Source organism: Neomonachus schauinslandi, chromosome X (assembly GCF_002201575.2).
Source record: "Neomonachus schauinslandi chromosome X, ASM220157v2, whole genome shotgun sequence".
Lineage (NCBI taxonomy): Eukaryota > Metazoa > Chordata > Mammalia > Carnivora > Phocidae > Neomonachus > Neomonachus schauinslandi.
Genome location: NC_058419.1, coordinates 67,955,410 through 67,973,867, shown reverse-complemented (window position 1 = coordinate 67,973,867; position 18,458 = coordinate 67,955,410).

Sequence of the window (18,458 nt, the reverse complement as noted above, 5' to 3'; positions counted from 1 at the left end):
ACCCTGGCTGTCTACGTTGCTTACACCAGGCCCCACCCCACCCCACCCACCCACCCACCTCCACAACCCCACCCACCCTCTGGCAGGACAGCCCTTCTCGGGTTACTCTGTTCCAGCATGTCAGGCCCCTCCCTCAAAAGACAACACAAACCCCTGCACACAGTGCCTTCCAACCAGAGAGTTCTGCAGGGAAGTGGTGTCAGGTCTCATTTCACAAGCAGACCAGAGCATACCCAGTTAAAACTTGCCATACTCAGGCCAGGGACCAAACACTGCCCACTGCAGACAAGGAGAGCCTCTACAGAAAACTGGTCTGAAGGATAGGGCAGCCAAAACACAACACCAGAGGACATGCAGCACCCAATGGAGACACTCTCTGAAGTGCCAGGCCTTGGGCATGACATCACCTCTTCTTTCCTATCAGGAGTAGGAGACGTAATTGGCTTTTCTGACACCCAGAAAAAAACAGAGACTTGAACAAAATGCCAAGATGGAGGAATTTATCCCAATTTAAAGAACAAGATAAGGCCACAGCCAGAGATCTAAGGGAAAAAGATATAACTAAAATGCTTAGTGGAGTACTTAAAGCAACAATCATAGGGAGATTCACTGGGCTTGAGAAAAGCATGGAAGACATCAGTGAGATGCTTACTACACAGATAAAAGAGCTAAAAAAGAATGAATCAGAGATGAAGAATGCAATAAACAAGATGGGAAACAGGCTTGAAGCAATGAACAGTAGACTGGAAAAAGCAGAAGAATGAATTTATGACATAGAAGACAAAATAATGGAAAAAAATGAAGCTAAACAAAAGAAAGAAAGAACAATTATACAACACAAGAACAGACTTAGGTAACTCAGTGACTCCATCAAATGTAATAACATTCTTATTATAGGAGTCCCAGAAGAAGAAGAGAGAGAAAAGGGGGCAGAGAATTTATTCGAGGAAATCATAGTTGAAAATTTCCCTAATCTGGGGAAGGAAACAGACATCCAGGTCCAGGAGATACTGAGAACTCACATCAAAATCAACAGAATTGGGAGTGGGAGGTGCTGGGTGGCTCTGTTAAGCATCTATCTCTTGATTTTGACTCAGGTCATGATCTCAGGATTGTGAGACTGAGTCCCACATCAGGCTCATGCACTAGCTATGGGGCCTGCTTGGGATTCTCTCTGCCTCTCTCTCTCTCTTTTAAAATAATAGTAATATCAATAATCAACATAATCAGGCCAACACAAATACACATTGTAATTAAATTTGCAAAATATAGTGATAAGAACAAAATATTAAAGTCAGCAAGACCAAAGAAGTCCTTAAGACAAGACCCATCTCAACAAAAATTTGACAAGCCAGAAGAGAGTGGCATGGTATATTCAACGTGCTAAATGGGAAAAATCTACAGCAAAGAATACTCTCTCCAACAAGATATCATACAGAATAGAAGGGGAGATAAAGAGTTTCCCAGGCAAATAAAAACTAAAGGAGCTCATGACCACTAAAACAACCTTGCAAGAAATGCTAAAGGGGACTCTGAGTGCAAAGGAGAAGCCAAAAGTGACAAAGACAAGAAAAAAAGAGTAAAAATCTCCAGAAACAACAACAACAACAAAAAACAAGTAACAAAATGGCACTACATACATGGCAATAATTACACTAAACGTAAATGGACTAAATGCTCCAGTCAAAAGACATAAGATATCAGAATGGATAAAAATCAAGACCCATCTGTATGCTGCCTACCAGAGACTTATATTAAACCTAAAGACAACCATAGATTTAAAGTGAGGGGATAGAGTAATATTTCTTATACAAATGGATGTCAAAAGAAAGTCAGAGTATGAATACTTATATCGGACAAACTAGACTTTAAAACAAAGACTAAAAAGAGACAAAGAAAAGCACTATATGACCAAAAAGGAGACACTCCAACAAGAAGATATAACAATTGTAAATATGTATGCACCAAACATGGGAACATACAAATACATAAAACAATAACAAACATAAAGGAACTAATTGATAATAATCCAATAATAGGAGGGGCCTTTAACACCCCATCAATGGATTAACAATCTATTAACAGACATCAATGGATAGATTATTAAGAAAAATTTTAGAAAGATGACAAATACATGGAGGTTAAAGAACATCCTATTAAAGAATGAATGGGTTAACCAGGAAATTAAAGAAGAAATTAAAAAAATACATGGAAGCAAATGAAAATGAAAACATGACAGTCCAAAACCTTTGGGATGCAACAAAGATGATCCTGAGAGGGAAGTATATTGCAATCCAGGCTTACCTCAAGAAGCAAGAAAAGTCTCAAATACACACTGTAACATTACACCCAAAGGAGATAGAAAAGGAACATCAAATGAAGCCTAAAGCCAGCCAGGGAATTAATAAAGATTAGAGCAGAAATAAAAGATATAGAAACAAACAAACAACAACAACAACAAAAACAGTAGAACAGATCAGCGAAACTAAGAGCTGGTTCTTTGAAGGAATTAATAAAACTGATAAACCCCTAGCCACACTTATCAAAAAGAAAAGAGAAAGGACCCAAATAAATAAAATCATGAATGAGAGAGGAGAGATCACAACCAACACCACAGAAAGGCAAAACATTATAAGAGACTATTATGGAAAATTATATGCCAACAAATTGGGCAATGTGGAAGAAATGGAGAAATTACTAGAAACATATAAACTACTAAAACTGAAACAGAAAGAAATAGAAAAATTTGAACAGACTGATAACCAGCAAAGAAATTTAATCAGTAATCAAAAATATCTCAACAAATGAAAGTACAGGGCCAGATGGCTACCCAGAATTATATCAAACATTTAAAGAGTTAATACCAGACACATGAAAAGATGCTCAACATCACTCATCATCAGGGAAATGCAAATCAAAACCACGATGACATACCACCTCACACCTGTCAGAATGGCTAAAATTAACAACACAGGAAACAACAAGTGTTGACAAGGATGCAGAGAAAGGGGAACCTCTTACACTGTTGGTGGGAATGCAAACTGGTGCAACCACTCTGGAAAACACTATGGAGGTTCCTCAAAAGGTAAAATTAGAACTACCCTATGACCCAGCAATTGCACTACTTGGTATTTATAATAAGGATACAAAAAAATACTGATTCCAAGGGGCACATGCACCTTGATGTTTACAGCAGCATTATCAACAATAGCCAAATTATGGGAAGAGCCCAAACATCCATCAACTGATGAATGGATAGAGAAAATGTGGTATATATTTACAATGAAATATTACTCAGCCATCAAAAAGAATGAAATCTTGCCTTTTGCAATGACGTACATGGAGTTAGAGTGTATTATGCTAAACATAATGGGATTGATTCTTTGATTTCTCTTTCTGCTGAGTAATACCATATGATTCCCCTCATATTGGAACTTAAGAAACAAAACAGATGAACATAGGGGAAGGGAGAAAAAAGAGAGGGATGCAAAACCTAAGAGTCTCAAATATAGAGAACAAACTGAGGGTTGCTAGAAGGGAGGTGTTTGGGGGATGAGCTAAATGGGTGATGGGTATTAAGGAGGGCACTTGTGATGAGCACTGGGTGTTATATGTAAGTGATAAATCACTAAATTCTACTCCTTAAACCAATATTACACTACATGTTAAGTAACTAGAATTAAAAAAAAAAACTTTAAAAAATAAAAATAATGAAGAGTTAATACCCATTCTTCTCAAACTATTCCAAACAACAGAAATAGAAGGAAAAAACTTCCAAACTCATTCGATGAGGCTAGCATTACCTTGATTCCAAAACCAGACAAAGACCCCATTAAAAAGGAGAATTACAGGCAAATATCCCTGATGAATATGGATGCAAAAAATCTCAACAAAATACTAGCAATTTGAATCCAACATACATTAAAAGAATCATTCACCATGATGAAGTGGGATTTATTCCTGGGCTGCAAGGGTAGTTCAATATTCACAGATCAATGTGACACACCACATTAATAAAGAAAAGATAAGGGCGCCTGGGTGGCTCAGTTGGTTAAGCGACTGCCTTCGGCTCAGGTCATGATCCTGGAGTCCCGGGATCGAGTCCCGCATCGGGCTCCCTGCTCGGCAGGGAGTCTGCTTCTCCCTCTGACCCTCCCCCCTCTCATGTGCTCTCTGTCTCTCTCATTCTCTCTGTCTCAAATAAATAAATAAAATCTTTAAAGAAAAGATAAGAACCATGTGATCCTCTCAAAAAGAAAAGAGAAAGGACCCAAATAAATAAAATAATGAATGAAAGAGGAGAGATCATAGCCAACACCAAAGAAATACAAACGATAAGAACATGTTATGAGCAACCATAGGCCAACAAATTAGGCAATCTGGAAGCAATGGATGCATTCCTAGAGATGTATAAACTACCAAAACTGAAACAGGAAGAAATATAAAACCTTAACAGATGCAAGAGGTGCAGCAAGATGACGGAAGAGTAGGGGACCTCATTTCATCTGGTCCCTTGAATTTAGATGGATATCTAGCAAACCATTCTGAACACCCATGAATTCAGCCTAAGATCTAAGAAAATATATCTGGAACTCTGCAAGTAGAAAAGCGATTGCTTTTTGCAAGGTGGGAGGTGCGGAGTTGTGAATTTTCAGGGAGATATTGGAAGATGAATGGAGGGGGGAGGAAGCCTCCACAAGCTGGCCACTGGAAAGTAATAAAACACCAGAGCATAAAATTGGAACCCTTAGAAAACTGCTCCAGTGAGAGACATCTGGAGATGAAAAGGGCAGAATTCTAAGTGAGTCATTGTGGTCTCAGGATCTCAGGAGACACAGAAAGAATGGGGGTGCCTGAACTGATAGAGTACCCAAGCAGTGGAGCAACGAAACTGGTTATAGTCAGCAAGCCCAGGAGGGACTCTCAGCTTGGGCTGCCATAAACCGTGAACCAGGCCAGTCGGGTGTCCACTCTTTGCCTGAGCACCCTGAAAAGGACTGGAAAGCACAGGCTATTTACCATTTCCTGGGAGGGGTGAAATGGCTGTGCCCATGACAAGACAACAGCTCTCAGGGTGGCAGCAGCCCCAGAAAGGACAGTACAGGGGCACCCATCCATGGCCCAGGAGCAGTGGAGCAGGGTGCACGCAGGAGCCTGCAACCACTCATGGTCCCAGGGCACACCAAGGGCAGTAACGCTGGCGGGTCCCTGGGACTCCCCACGGAAGGATTGCAGTGGGTGCGTACTGCAAGAGTCGGCAGAATTTGGCACACACAAAAGTGAAAACTGTTTGTCCCAGAGGGTTTATTGAAGAGGGGGTCCACGATGTCTCAGCTCTGGGCTAGAGATCTGGGCTCAGCCATTTTTGCTCTGATCCTCTGAGGAGGTGCAGAAAGCCTGCAGGGAACAAAAGCCACACAGAGGCCCAGCTTCCACTGAGCCTATCTTCCTAAAAGGGTTGGGGCAAATCCGCCTAGGCAAAGACACCTGAGAAGCAGCACAGCAGGCCCCTCCCCCAGAAGACAGACTGGAAGAACAGGCGGATTACAACTTTATGGATTCCACAAGACTGTAAAACTCCAACACCAGGGGAAAATAGGATGTTGAGCTATGGATGTTTTCTCACAACTTGTTTATCTTTCGGGCTAAAATATTCCATTTCTTTTTTTCTTTACCTTTTTCCCATTTCAACTAGATTCTTATTTTACCAAATTATGTTTCTAAGATGTTTTTTAACTTATTTTTTACATCTACATTTTATAGATATAGGCTTCATTTTAGTCCTTTTTTCACTCTATTCAATTTTATATATATTTTTATATATATTTATTTTTATATATATTATATATTTTTTATATATTATATAAATTACATATAAAATATATATTACATATATATCCCTTATATAAACTATGTAAGTTTTGCTTTCTTTGCAATTTTGGGATGTAGTGTCTTCTAACACACAGACCAAAATTCAATCAGGAACAAGTGGATCACCCTGCTTTGTCCACCCTGTGAGATTATAGTCTCTCTCCCCTACCTTTTTTTATTGTTTTGTTTCATTTTGGTTTTGTTTGCTTTTCTGTTGGGTCTTCTGACCACTTCAGATTTTTCTAGGGTGTATTTTGTTTGGGTCGTGGTTGATATTTTGGACTCTGCTCATTCACTCACCCATCCTTCTCTGGGCAAAATAACTAGAAAGAGGAATTCACAACAAAAGAAAGAACCAGAGGCAATGTTCTCTGCCACAGAGCTAATCAATATGGATATAAGTAAGATGTCAGAGATGGAATTTAGGATAGCAATTACAAAGTTAATAGGTAGGCTGGAAAAAAGCAAAAGTGACAGTACAGAATCTCTAAGGGCGGAAATGAAATCTAACCGGGCCAAACTTAAAAATGCTATGAATGAGATGCAGTCTAAACTGGATGCTCTAACAACTAGGGTCAATGAGGCAGAAGAGAGAATAAGTGATCTAGAGGAGAGTACAGGCTGATGGAAAGGAAGTAGAGGAAAAGAGAGAAAGACAACCAATAGCCCAAGAAGAAAGGCTTCGAGAATTTAATGATGCCTTCAGGTGAACCAATATCAGAATTATTGGGATCCCTGAGGGGGTGGAGAGATAGAGAGAGGGCTAGAAGGTATATTTGAGCAAACCATAGCTGAGAACTTCCCTAATCTGGTGAAGGAAATAAGCATTCATGTCCAAGGGGCAGAGAGGACCCCTCCCCAAATCAATAAAAATAGATCAACACCCCAACTTATAATAGTGAAGCTTGCAAATCTTAGAGAAAGAGAAGCTAGCCTGAGAACATCTAGGGAGAGGAGGTTCCTTATGTACAGAGGAAGCAACATCAGAATAACATGAGACCTATCCACAGAAACCTTGCAGGCCAGAAAGGGGTGGCAAGATATATTGAAGTTACTAAATGAGAAGAACATGCAGCCAAGAATACTTTATCCAGTAAGGCTGTCATTCAGAATGGAAGCAGAGATAAATAGTTTCCAGGACAGACAGAAACTGAAAGAATATGTGACCACCAAGCCAGCCCTGCAAGAAAAATTGAGGAGGATACTGTAAGCGAAGAGAGACCCCAAGAGTAACATAGACCAAAAGTAACAAAGTCAATCTACAAAAACAGGGACTTTACAAGCAATACAATGGCACTAAATTCATATGTTTCAATAGTTAACTCTGAATGTAAATGAGCTAAATGCTCCAACCAAAAGACACAGGGTATCAGTTTGGATAAAAAAAAAAAAAAAAAAAAAAAACCATCCATATGCTGTCTACAAGAGACTCATTTTAGACCTAAAGACACCTCCAGACTGAAAGTGAGGGGGTGGAGAACCACTTACCATGTTAACAGACCTCAAAAGAAAGCTGGCATAGCAATCCTCATATCAGACAAATTAGATTTTAAACCAAACACTGTAGTAAGAGATGGAGAGGGACACTGTATCATACTTAAAGGGTCTATCCAACAAGATCTAACAATTGTAAATATTTATGCCCCCATCATGGGAGCCGCCAATTATATAAACAAATTAATAACCAAAGTAAAGAAACATATTGATAAAAATACATTAATAGTAGGGGACTTCAACACCCCACTCACAGCAATGGACAGATCATCTAAGCAGAAGATCAACAAAGAAACAAGAGCTTTGAATGACACACTGGACTAGATGGACTTAACAGATATATACAGAACATTCCATGCTAAAACAACAGAATACTCATTCTTCTCAAGTGCACACGGAACTTTCTCCAAAATAGACCACCTACTGGGTCACAAACCAGGTCTCAACTGATACCAAAATATTGAGATTATTCCCTGAATATTTTCAGACCACAATTCTTTGAAACTGGAACTCAATCACAATAGGAAATTCAGAAGGAACTCAAATACTTGGAGGTTAAAAAGTATCCTGCTAAAGAACGAATGGTCAGCCAGGAAATTAAAGAAATAAAAGTCATGGAAACCGGGACACCTGGGTGGCTCAGTCGGCTAAGCGTCTGCCCTCAGCTCAGGTCATGATCCCAGGGTCCTGGAACTGAGTCCCGAATCAAGCTCCTTGCTCAGAAGGGAGCCTGCTTCTCCCTCTGCCTGCTGCTCCCCACCCCCTGCTTGTGCTCAGCCAATCTCTCTCTCCCCCTCTCTTTCTCACTCTCTCTTTCTGACAAATAAATAAATAAAATCTTTTTTAAAAAATTCATGGAAACTAATGAGAATGAAAACACATCCGTTCAAAACCTCTGGGATATAGCAAAAGTGGTCCTAATAGGGAAGTACACAGCAATACAAGCCTCTCTCGAAAAATTTAAAAAATCCCCAATACACAAACGAACCTTACACCTGGAAAAACAACAGCAAATAAAGCCTAAACCAAGCAGAAGAGAAAGAATAAAGATTAGAGCAGAAATCAATGAAATAGAAACCAGAACAGAACAGATAAACGAAACTAGAAGCTGGTTCTTTGAAAGAATTAATAAGATCAATAAACTTCTGGCCAGACTTATCCAAAAGAAAAGAGAAAGGACCTAAATTAATAAAATCATGAATGAAAGGGGAGAGATCACGATCAACACCAAGGAAATACAGATAATTTTAAGAACATACTCTGAGCAACGATATGCCAACAATTAGGCCAGTCTGGAAGAAATGGATGCATTCTTGGAAATTTATAAACTACCAAGACTGAAATAGGAAGAGATAGAAAATCTGAACAGACCAATAACCAGCAAGGAAATTGAAGCAGTAATCAAAAATCGTCCAAAAAACAAGAGTCCAGGGCCAAATGGCTTCCCAGGGGGATTCTACCAAACATTTAAAAAAGAAAGAATATCTATTCTTTTGAAGCTTTTTCAAAAAATAGAAATGGAAGGAAAACTTCCAAACTCGTTCTATGAAGCCAACATTACCTTGATCCCCAAACCAGAAAAAGACCCCATCAAAAAGTAGAATTACAGACCAATATCCCTGATGAACATGGATGCCGAAATACTCACCAAGATACTAGCCAATAGGATCCAACAGTACATTAAAAGATTATTCTCCACGACCAGGTGGGATTTATTCCTGGGCTGCAAGGGTGGTTCAACAATCGCAAATCAATCAATATGATAGATCACATTAATAAAAGAAAAGACAAGAACCATATGATCCTCTCAATTGATACAGAAAAAGCATTTGACAAAGTACAACATCCTCTCTTGATTAAAACTCTTCACATTGTAGGGACAGAGGGAACATACCCTAATATCATAAAAGCCATCTATGAAAAGCCCACAGCAAATTAATTCCCAATGGGGAAAAACTGAGAGCTTTCCCCTAAGGTCAGGAACATGGCAGGGATGCCCTCTCTCACCACTGTTGTTCAACATAGTACTAGAAGTCCTAGCCTCAGCAATCAAACAACAAAAAGAAATAAAATCTTCTGAATGGGCAAAGAAGTCAAACTCTCACTCTTCACAGATGACATGATACTGTATATGGAAAACCCAAAAGACTCCACCCCAAAATTGCTAGAACTCATACAAGAATTCAGCAACTTGGCAGGACATAAAATCAATGCACAGAAATCAGTTGCATTTCTATACACTAACAATGTGGCTAAAGCAAGAAAAATTAAGGAATCGATCCTATTTACAATTGCACCAAAAACCATAAGATACCTAGGAATAAACCTAACCAAAGAAGCAAAAGATCTGTACTCAGAAAACTATAGAACAGTTATGAAAGAAATTGAGGATCACACAAAGAAATGGAAAAAAACGTTTCATACTCATGGATTGGAAGAACAAATACTGATCCTCTCAATAGATGCAGAAAAAGCATTGACAAAGTACACCATCCATTACTGATGAAAGACCCTCAACAAAGTAGGAATAGAGGGTATATACCTCAACATCATAAAGGCCACATAGAAAGACCCACAGCTAATATCATCCTCAATGGGGAAAACCTGAGAGCTTTTCCTCTAGGATCAGGAACAAGGTAGGGACGTCTATGCTCACCATTATTATTTAACATACTACTGGAAGTCCTACCCTCAGCAATCAGACAACAAAAAGAAAAAAAAGGTATCCAAATCGGCAAGGAAGAAGTCAAACTTTTACTCTTTGCACATGACATAATACTCTATGTAGAAAACCCAAAAGACTCCACCAAAAAATTGTTAGAACTAGCACACAAATTCAGTGAATTTGCATGATACAAAACAAATGGGCAGAAATCTATGGCATTTCTACAAGCAAATAATGAAGCAGCAGAAAGAGAAGTCAAAGAATCAATCCCATTAACAATTGCACCAAAAACCATTAGGTACATAGGAATAAACCTAGCAAAGGAGGTAAAATATTTGTACTCTGAAAACTGTAGAATACTTGTGAAAGAAATTGAAGATCACACAAAGTAATGGAAAAACATTCCATGCTCATGGATTGGCAGAATAAATGTTGTTAAAATGTTTATAATACCCAAAGCAATCTACATATTTAATACAATCCTTATCAAAATACCACCCCCATTTCTCACAGAGCTAGAATAAACAATCCTAAAATTTGTATGGAATGACAAAAGAACCCAAATAGCCAAAGAATCTTGAAGAAGAAAAGGAAAGCTGGGAGCATCACAATTCTGGACTTGAAGCTATATTACAAAGCTGTGATCATCAAAACAGTATGGTATTGGCACAAAAACAGACACATAGACTAATGAACAGAATGAAAAACCCAGAAATGGGCCCACAACTATATGGTCACCTAATCTTTGACAAAGCAGAGAGAATATCCAATTCTCTCTTCAACAGTCTCTTCAACAAATGCTGCTGGGAAAACTGGACAGCAATATGCAGAAGAATGAACTGGACTGCTTTCTTACATCATACACAAAAATAAATTCAAAATGGATGAAAGACCTAAATGTGAGACAGGAAACCATCAAAGTTCTAGAGGAGAATGCAGGTAGCAACCTCTTTGACATGGGCTGTAGTAACTTCAGCAACACGTCTCCTGAGGAAAGGGAAACAAAAGCAAAAATAAACTATTGGGACTTCATCAAGATAAAACCTTCTGCACAGCAAACAAAACAGTCAACAAAACAGCCTACAGAAAGGGAGAAGGTATTTGCAAATGAAATATCTGATAAAGGGTTAGCATCCAAAATCTATAAAGAACTCATTAAACTTAACACCCCCAAAACAAATAATCCAGTTAAGAAATGGAAGGAAGACATGAGTAGATATTTCTCCAAAGAAGACATCCAGATGGACAACAGACACATGAAAAGATGCTCAACATCACTATCATTAGGGAAATGCAAATCAAAACCACGATGACATAGCACCTCACACCTGTCAGAATGGCTAAAATTAACAACACAGGAATCAACAGGTGTTGGCAAGGATGCAGAGAAAGGGGGACCCTCTTACACTGTTGGTAAGAATGCAAACTGGTTCAGCCTCTCTGGGATATGTATGGAGGTGCCTCAGAAAGTAAAAATAGAGCTACCCTATGACCCAGTAAATGCACTACTAGGTATTTACACTAAGGATAAAAAAATACTGATTCAAAGGGGCACATGTATCCCAGTGTTTACAGCAGCATCATTAACAATAACCAAATAATGGTAAGAGCCCAAACATCCATCAACTGATGAATTGATAAACAAGATGTGGTATGTATATACAAAGGAATATTACTTAGCCACCAAAAAGAATGAAATCTTGCCATTTACAATGACATGGATGGAGCTAGAGTGTATTATGGTAAGCAAAGTTAAGTCAGTCAGAGAAAGACAAATACCATATGATTTCACTCATATGTGCAATCTAAGAAACAAAAAAAAAGATGAACATAGGGGAAAGAATGGGAAAAAAAGAGAGGGAGGCAAACCATAAAAGAGACTCTTAACTATAGAGAAAAAACTGAGGGTTGCTGGAGGGGAGGTGGGCAGGGCTATGAGCTAAATGGGTGATGCGTATTAAGGAGGGGACTTGTGATGAGCACTGGGTGTTATATGCAGGTGATGAATCACTAAATTCTACTCTTGAATCTACCATTACACTATATGTTAACTAGAATTTAAGTAAAAACTTGAAATATTAAAAAATACTTGTATGTAGGAAATTTTTTTTAAAAAAGAAAAAGGTTTTGCCAAATTACAACATCCATTCTTTAAAAAAAAAAAAAGATTCCATCCATTTATTTGAGAGAGAGAGCACAAGCGGGAGGGGCAGAGGCAGAGGGAAAAGCAGACACCTCACTGAGCATGGAGCCCAACACGGGGCTCGATCCCAGGACCCCAGGACCACACGACCCGAGCCAAAGGCAGCCACCCAACCGACCAAGCCACTCAGGTGCCCCATTCTGGATGAAAAATCCTCAACAAAGTAGGTTTACAGGGAACATTCCTCAACATAATAAAGGCCATATATGGGAAAACCCACAGCCAATATCCTCTATGGTCAAGAACAAGACAAGGATGTCCACACTCACCACTGTTATTTAACATAGTATTGGAAGTCCTAGCCACAGCAATTAGACAACAAAAAGAAATAAAAGGCATCCAAATAGGCAAGGAAGAAGTCAAATTTTCACTATTTGCAGAGGATATAACCCTCTATATAAAAAATCCAAAAGATTCCACAAAAAAAAAAAATGCTAGAACTGATAAACGAATTCAGGAAAGTCATAGAATATACAGTCAACATACAGAAATCTGTTTCATTTCTATACACCAATAATGAAGTAACAGAAAGAGAAATTAAGGAATCAATCCCATTTACAATTGCAGCAAAAACAATAATATACCTAGGAGTAAACCTAACCAAAGAGGTGAAACAACTCTACTCTGAAAACCATAAAACACTGATGAAAGAAACTGAAGATGATACAAAGAAATGGAAAGACAATCCATGCTCATGGATTGGAAGAACAAATATTGTCAAAATGTCTATACTACCCAAAGCAATGTACACATTTAATGCATTCCCTATCAAAACACCAGCAGCATTTTTCATGGAGCTAGAACAAACAATCCTAAAAAGACCCTGAATAGCCAAGCAACCTTGGGGAAAAAAAAGAAAAGCTGGAAGCATCACAATTCTGGACGTCAAGTTATATTAGAAAGCTGTATGGTACTGGCACAAAAATAGAAACATAGGTCAAGAGAACAGAATAGAAAGTGAAAAAATAAATCCACAACTAGGGGCGCCTGGGTGAGTCATTCATTTGAGCAGCCGATTCTTAGATTTGGCTCAGGTCATGATCTAAGGTTGTGGGATGAGCCTCACATCAGTCTCAATGCTGGGTGTGGAAACTGCTTGAGAATCCCTCTCTCTCCCTCTCTCTCTCATACTTCCTCCCCCTCTCTCGACTCTCTCTCCCTCTCAAAAAAAAAAAAAAAAACAACAAACAACAACAACAAAAACTATATGGTCAAGTAATCTTTGACAAAGGAGGAAAGAATATCCAGTGGGAAAGAGACAGTTTTTTCAACAAGTGGTGTTGGGATAACTGGACTGCAACATGCAAAAGAATGAAACTGGACTTTCTTACACCCTACACCAAAATAAATTCAAAATGGATGAAAGACCTAAATATGAGACCTGGAACTACAAAAATCCCAGAGGAGAACAAAGCAATAACCTCTTTTTTTTTAAAAGATTTTATTTATTTATTTGAGAGAGAGAATGAGATAGAGCGTGAGAGGGGGGAGGGTCAGAGAGAGAAGCAGACTCCCTGCTGAGCAGGGAGCCCGACGTGGGACTCGATCCCGGGACTCCAGGATCATGACCTGAGCCGAAGGCAGTCGCTTAACCAACTGAGCCACCCAGACGCCCAGCAATAACCTCTTTGACTTTGGCCATACCAACTTCTTTCTAGATAGGTGCCCCAAAGCAAGGGAAACAAAAGCAGAAGTAAACTATTGGGACTTCACCAAAATGAAAGGTTTCTGCACGGTGAAGGAAACAACAAAACTAAAAGACAACCTATGGAATGGGAGAAGATAATTGCAAATGCCATATCTGATAAAAGGTTAGTATCCAAAATATATAAAGAATTTATAAAACAACATCCAAAAAAGGAATAATCCAATTAAAAATGGGCAGAAGACCTGAATAAACATTTTTCCAAAAACATTCAGATGGCTAACAGACACATGAAAAGATGCTCAACATCACTCATCATCAGGCAAATACAAATCAAAACTACAATGAGATATCATCTCATACCTCTCAGAATAGCGAAAATCAACAGCACAGGAAACAACAGGTGTTGACAAAGATGCAGAGAAAGGGGAAGCCTCTTGCACTGTTGGTGGGAATGCAAACTGTGTGGCTACTGTGGAAAACAATATGGAGGTTCCTCAAAAAGTTAAAATTAGAACTACCCTGATATCTAGCATTTGTGCTACTAGGCACTTACCCAAGGAATACAAAAATACTAATTCAAAAGGACACATGCACCCCGATGTTTATAGCAGCATTTCTACAATAGCCAAATCATGCAAACAGCCTATGTGTCCCTCGACAGATATATCTCACAATCATAAAAAAGAATGAAATCTTGTCATTTGCAACAAGATAGAGCTAGAGAGTATTTTCCCAAATGCAGTAAGTCAGAGAAAGACAAATACCATATGATTTCAATCATATGTGCAATTTAAGAAACTGAACAAATGAGGAAAGCAAAAAAAATAGGGAGAGAGTGACAAAGAAACAGACTCTTGCGGTGCCTGGATGGCGCAGTTGGTTAAGTGTCTGGCTTTTGATTTCGGCTCAGGTCTTGATCTCAGGTTCATGAGTTCAAGCCCTGCATTGGGCTCCACACTGGGCATGGAGCCTATGAAAGAAAGAAAGAAAGAAAGAAAGAAAGAAAGAAAGAAAGAAAGAAAGAAAGAAAGAAAGGAAGGAAGGAAGGAAGGAAGGAAGGAAGGAAGGAAGGAAGGAAGGAAGGAAGGAAGGAAGGAAGGAAGAAAGACTCTTAACTGTAAAGAATAAACTGATGGTTACCGGAAAAGAAGTGGTGGGGGGATAGGTTAAATAGGTGATGGGGATTAAGGAGTGCACTTGTGATGCGCACCAGGCCTTATATGGAAGTGTTGGATCACTATATTGTACACCTGAATCTAATATTACACTGTATTTTACCTAACTGGAATTTAAATGAAAACTTAAAAAAAAAATAAAAATAAAAATCAAGATGAGGAAATCAGTCCTGAAAGGAAAAGTGATTTACCCAAGATCACACACCACAATCATGATCTTCCTACTAATGTTGACCTCACGTTGGTGTACCTGTTCTGAATTTCCTGCTCTCAATCCTTGCTACCTTCCCTATTCTGAAGCTCTGGTTTTTACAAGGCAGAAATATCCTGGTTATCTTTATGTTGGAAATTAGAGTATTATAGCCAGGAGGAACCTTAGAGATCCTCTAGTCCCACTCTCTCATTCTACAAGCAAAAAAACCCTAAACACTAGAATGGTGAAGCCACTTTCCCAGGGTCAAAAAGTTATGCAACCCTGGGGCACCTGGGTGGCTCAGTCAGTTGAACATCCAGCTCGTGGTTTCAGCTCAGGTCATGATCTATGGGTCATGATATCGAGCCCCATGTCAGGCTTTGCATTCAGTGCAGAGTCTGCTTGGGATTCTTTCTCTCCCTCTTACCCCTCCCCCCCAGCCCCACTCGCTCGCTCACTCTCTCTCTCAAATAAATATATAAATAAAATCTTTTTTTTTTAAGATTTTATTTATTTATTTGAGAGAGAGAGAATGAGAGACAGAGAGCGTGAGAGGGAGGAGGGTCAGAGGGAGAAGCAGACTCCCTGCCAAGCAGGGAGCCCGATGCGGGACTCGATCCCGGGACTCCAGGATCATGACCTGAGCCGAAGGCAGTCGCTTAACCGACTGAGCCACCCAGGCGCCCAATATATAAATAAAATCTTAAAAAAAAAAAAAAGGCACACCTGGGTGGCTCAGTTGGTTGAGCGTCCAACTCTTGGTTTTGGCTCAGGTCATGATCTCAGGGTTGTGAGATCAAGCCCTGTGTCAGGTTCCACACCCAGCTCCAAGTGTGCTGGAGATTCTTTCTCCCTCCCTGTCTCTCCTCCTCTGCTCTTTCCCCCACTCATCCTCTCTTTCTCTCTCTAAAATAAATAAATAAGATCTTTAAAAAAAAAATTATGCAACCTCTAATTGGCCAGTCAGCTGCTTTGTTCTCCCTTACTTATCTCTATTCACCTAACATCTTTGCAAGCAAATTTCAGACTTGTTTCAGCCTCCTTGGGCTCTAAAATTGACACAACAGAAATTCAGATGAGATAGAGGTAAGGCTCATGTTAGTGTTGATTTACCTTTTTTAATTTTTAAATTTTTATTTAAATTCTAGTTATTTAACATATAGTGCAATATTGGTTTCAGAAGTAGAATTCAGTGATTCATCACTTACATACAACACCCAGTGCTCATCATAACAAGTGATCTCCTTAATACCCATCACCCCCCCAACAACCTTCCCCCACCCTCCAACAACCTTCAGTTAGTTCTCTATAGTTAAGAGTTTCTTGGGGTGCCTGGGTGGTGGTTTCAGCTCAAGACATGATCTCAAGGTCATGAGATGGAACCCTACGATGGTCTCCATGCTCAGCATGAAGCCTGCTTGAGATTCTTTCTTTCCCTTTCCCTCTGCCCCTTCCCCCCTCCCTTCTTCTCAAATATATAAATAGTCTTTAAAAAGTTTCTTTTATGGTTTGCCTCCCTCTCCTTTTTTTTTCATTCTTTCCCCTATGTTCTTCTCTTTTGTTTCTTAAATTACACATATGGGTGAAATCATATGGTATTTGTCTTTCTCCGACTGACTTATTTCTCTTAGCATAATACACTCTAGCTCTATCTTTGGCATTGCAAATGGCAAGATTTCATTCTTTTTGGTGGCTGAGTAATATTCCACTATATCTATCTATCTATCTATCTATCTATCTATCTATCTATCTATCTATCTATCTATACATACACCACATCTTCTTTATCCATTCATCAGTTGATGGATGTTTGGCTTCTTTCCATAGTTTGGCTATTGTTGATAATTCTGCAATAAACATTGGGGTGCATGTGCCCCTTTGAATCAGTGTTTTTGTATCCTTTGGGTAAATACCTATTAGTGCAGTTGCTGGATAGTAGGGTAGTTATATTTTTAATTTTTTAAGGAACCTCCATACTGTATCCCAGAGTGGCTGCACCAGTTTGCATTCCCACCAACAGTGTAAGAGGGTTCCCTTTCTCTGCATCCTTGCCAACACCTGTTGTTTCTTGTATTGTTAATTTTAGCCATTTTGACAGGTGTGTAGTAGTATGTCATCATGGTTTTGATTTGTACTTCTCTGATGATGAATAATGTTCAGCATCTTTTCATGTGTCTCTTAGTTATCTGAATGTCTTCTTTGGAAAAATCTGTATTCATCTCTTCTGCCCATTTCTTAACTGGATTATTTGGTTTTTTGTGTGTTGAGTTTGATAAGTTCTTTATAGATTTTGGATACTAACCCTTTATCAGATATTTCACTTGCAAATATCTTTTCCCATTCTACAGGTTGCCTTTTAGTTTTGCTGATTGTTTCCTTCACTGTGAAGAAGCTTTTTATCTTGAAAAAGTTCCAATAGTTCATTTTTGTTTTTGTTTCCCTTGCCTCCAGCATTCCATTTTGGTTTTTTATCCTGGGCCAGTACACAGCAGAAGCAAGAAAGCCTGAAGGGGAAAAAAAGAAAACTGGGAAATTTCTGTGCATTTTCACAATGTGTACATACTCATAAAATTATGTGTCAATTCATACCTATTACTTTATATTACACAGAGATCTTGGATCTCTTTCACAGTCTGGCATAGAATCTAGAACCTAAGAGAGATTGTAATGGATTTTAAGAAGGGCTGACTGAGACTGGAAATGCTGAGCCATAAGTGGCAATATTCTGCAAGCTGTTGAGAGGTGAGCTGACCCCTCCCTTACTTTATCTCTAGAGTCTGCTCTGCTCCTAACTTTCAAGTTTTAGAGATCTACCATTTTGCCAATATGGAAAGTAGAGTTAGAGTTTAGAAAATGAAATATTACATACAAGGTGAGTTGAAGATTTTAATGAAGGTGAGGAAAGTTGTGTGACACATAGTAGATAACAGGAAGGGAAAATGGAGCACCACTGAAATAATACACACATTGTTTTCGCTCTATCCTCTGCCTTACAATCTGTTCCTAGTGTTTCTTTTAGAAATACTTTGGAACATATTTCACTTATCTTTATGACTTCTTTTTTTGAGAGAGAGAGAGTCAACTCAGAATCACATATAGTGCAGTGGTTCTCAACCTCAGCTTTTTAGATTTACTTGGTAAATACAATAAATATCAATGCTTAAGCCCACCCCCCAAAATTAGAATCTCTTGAAAGTAGTCATCAGGCA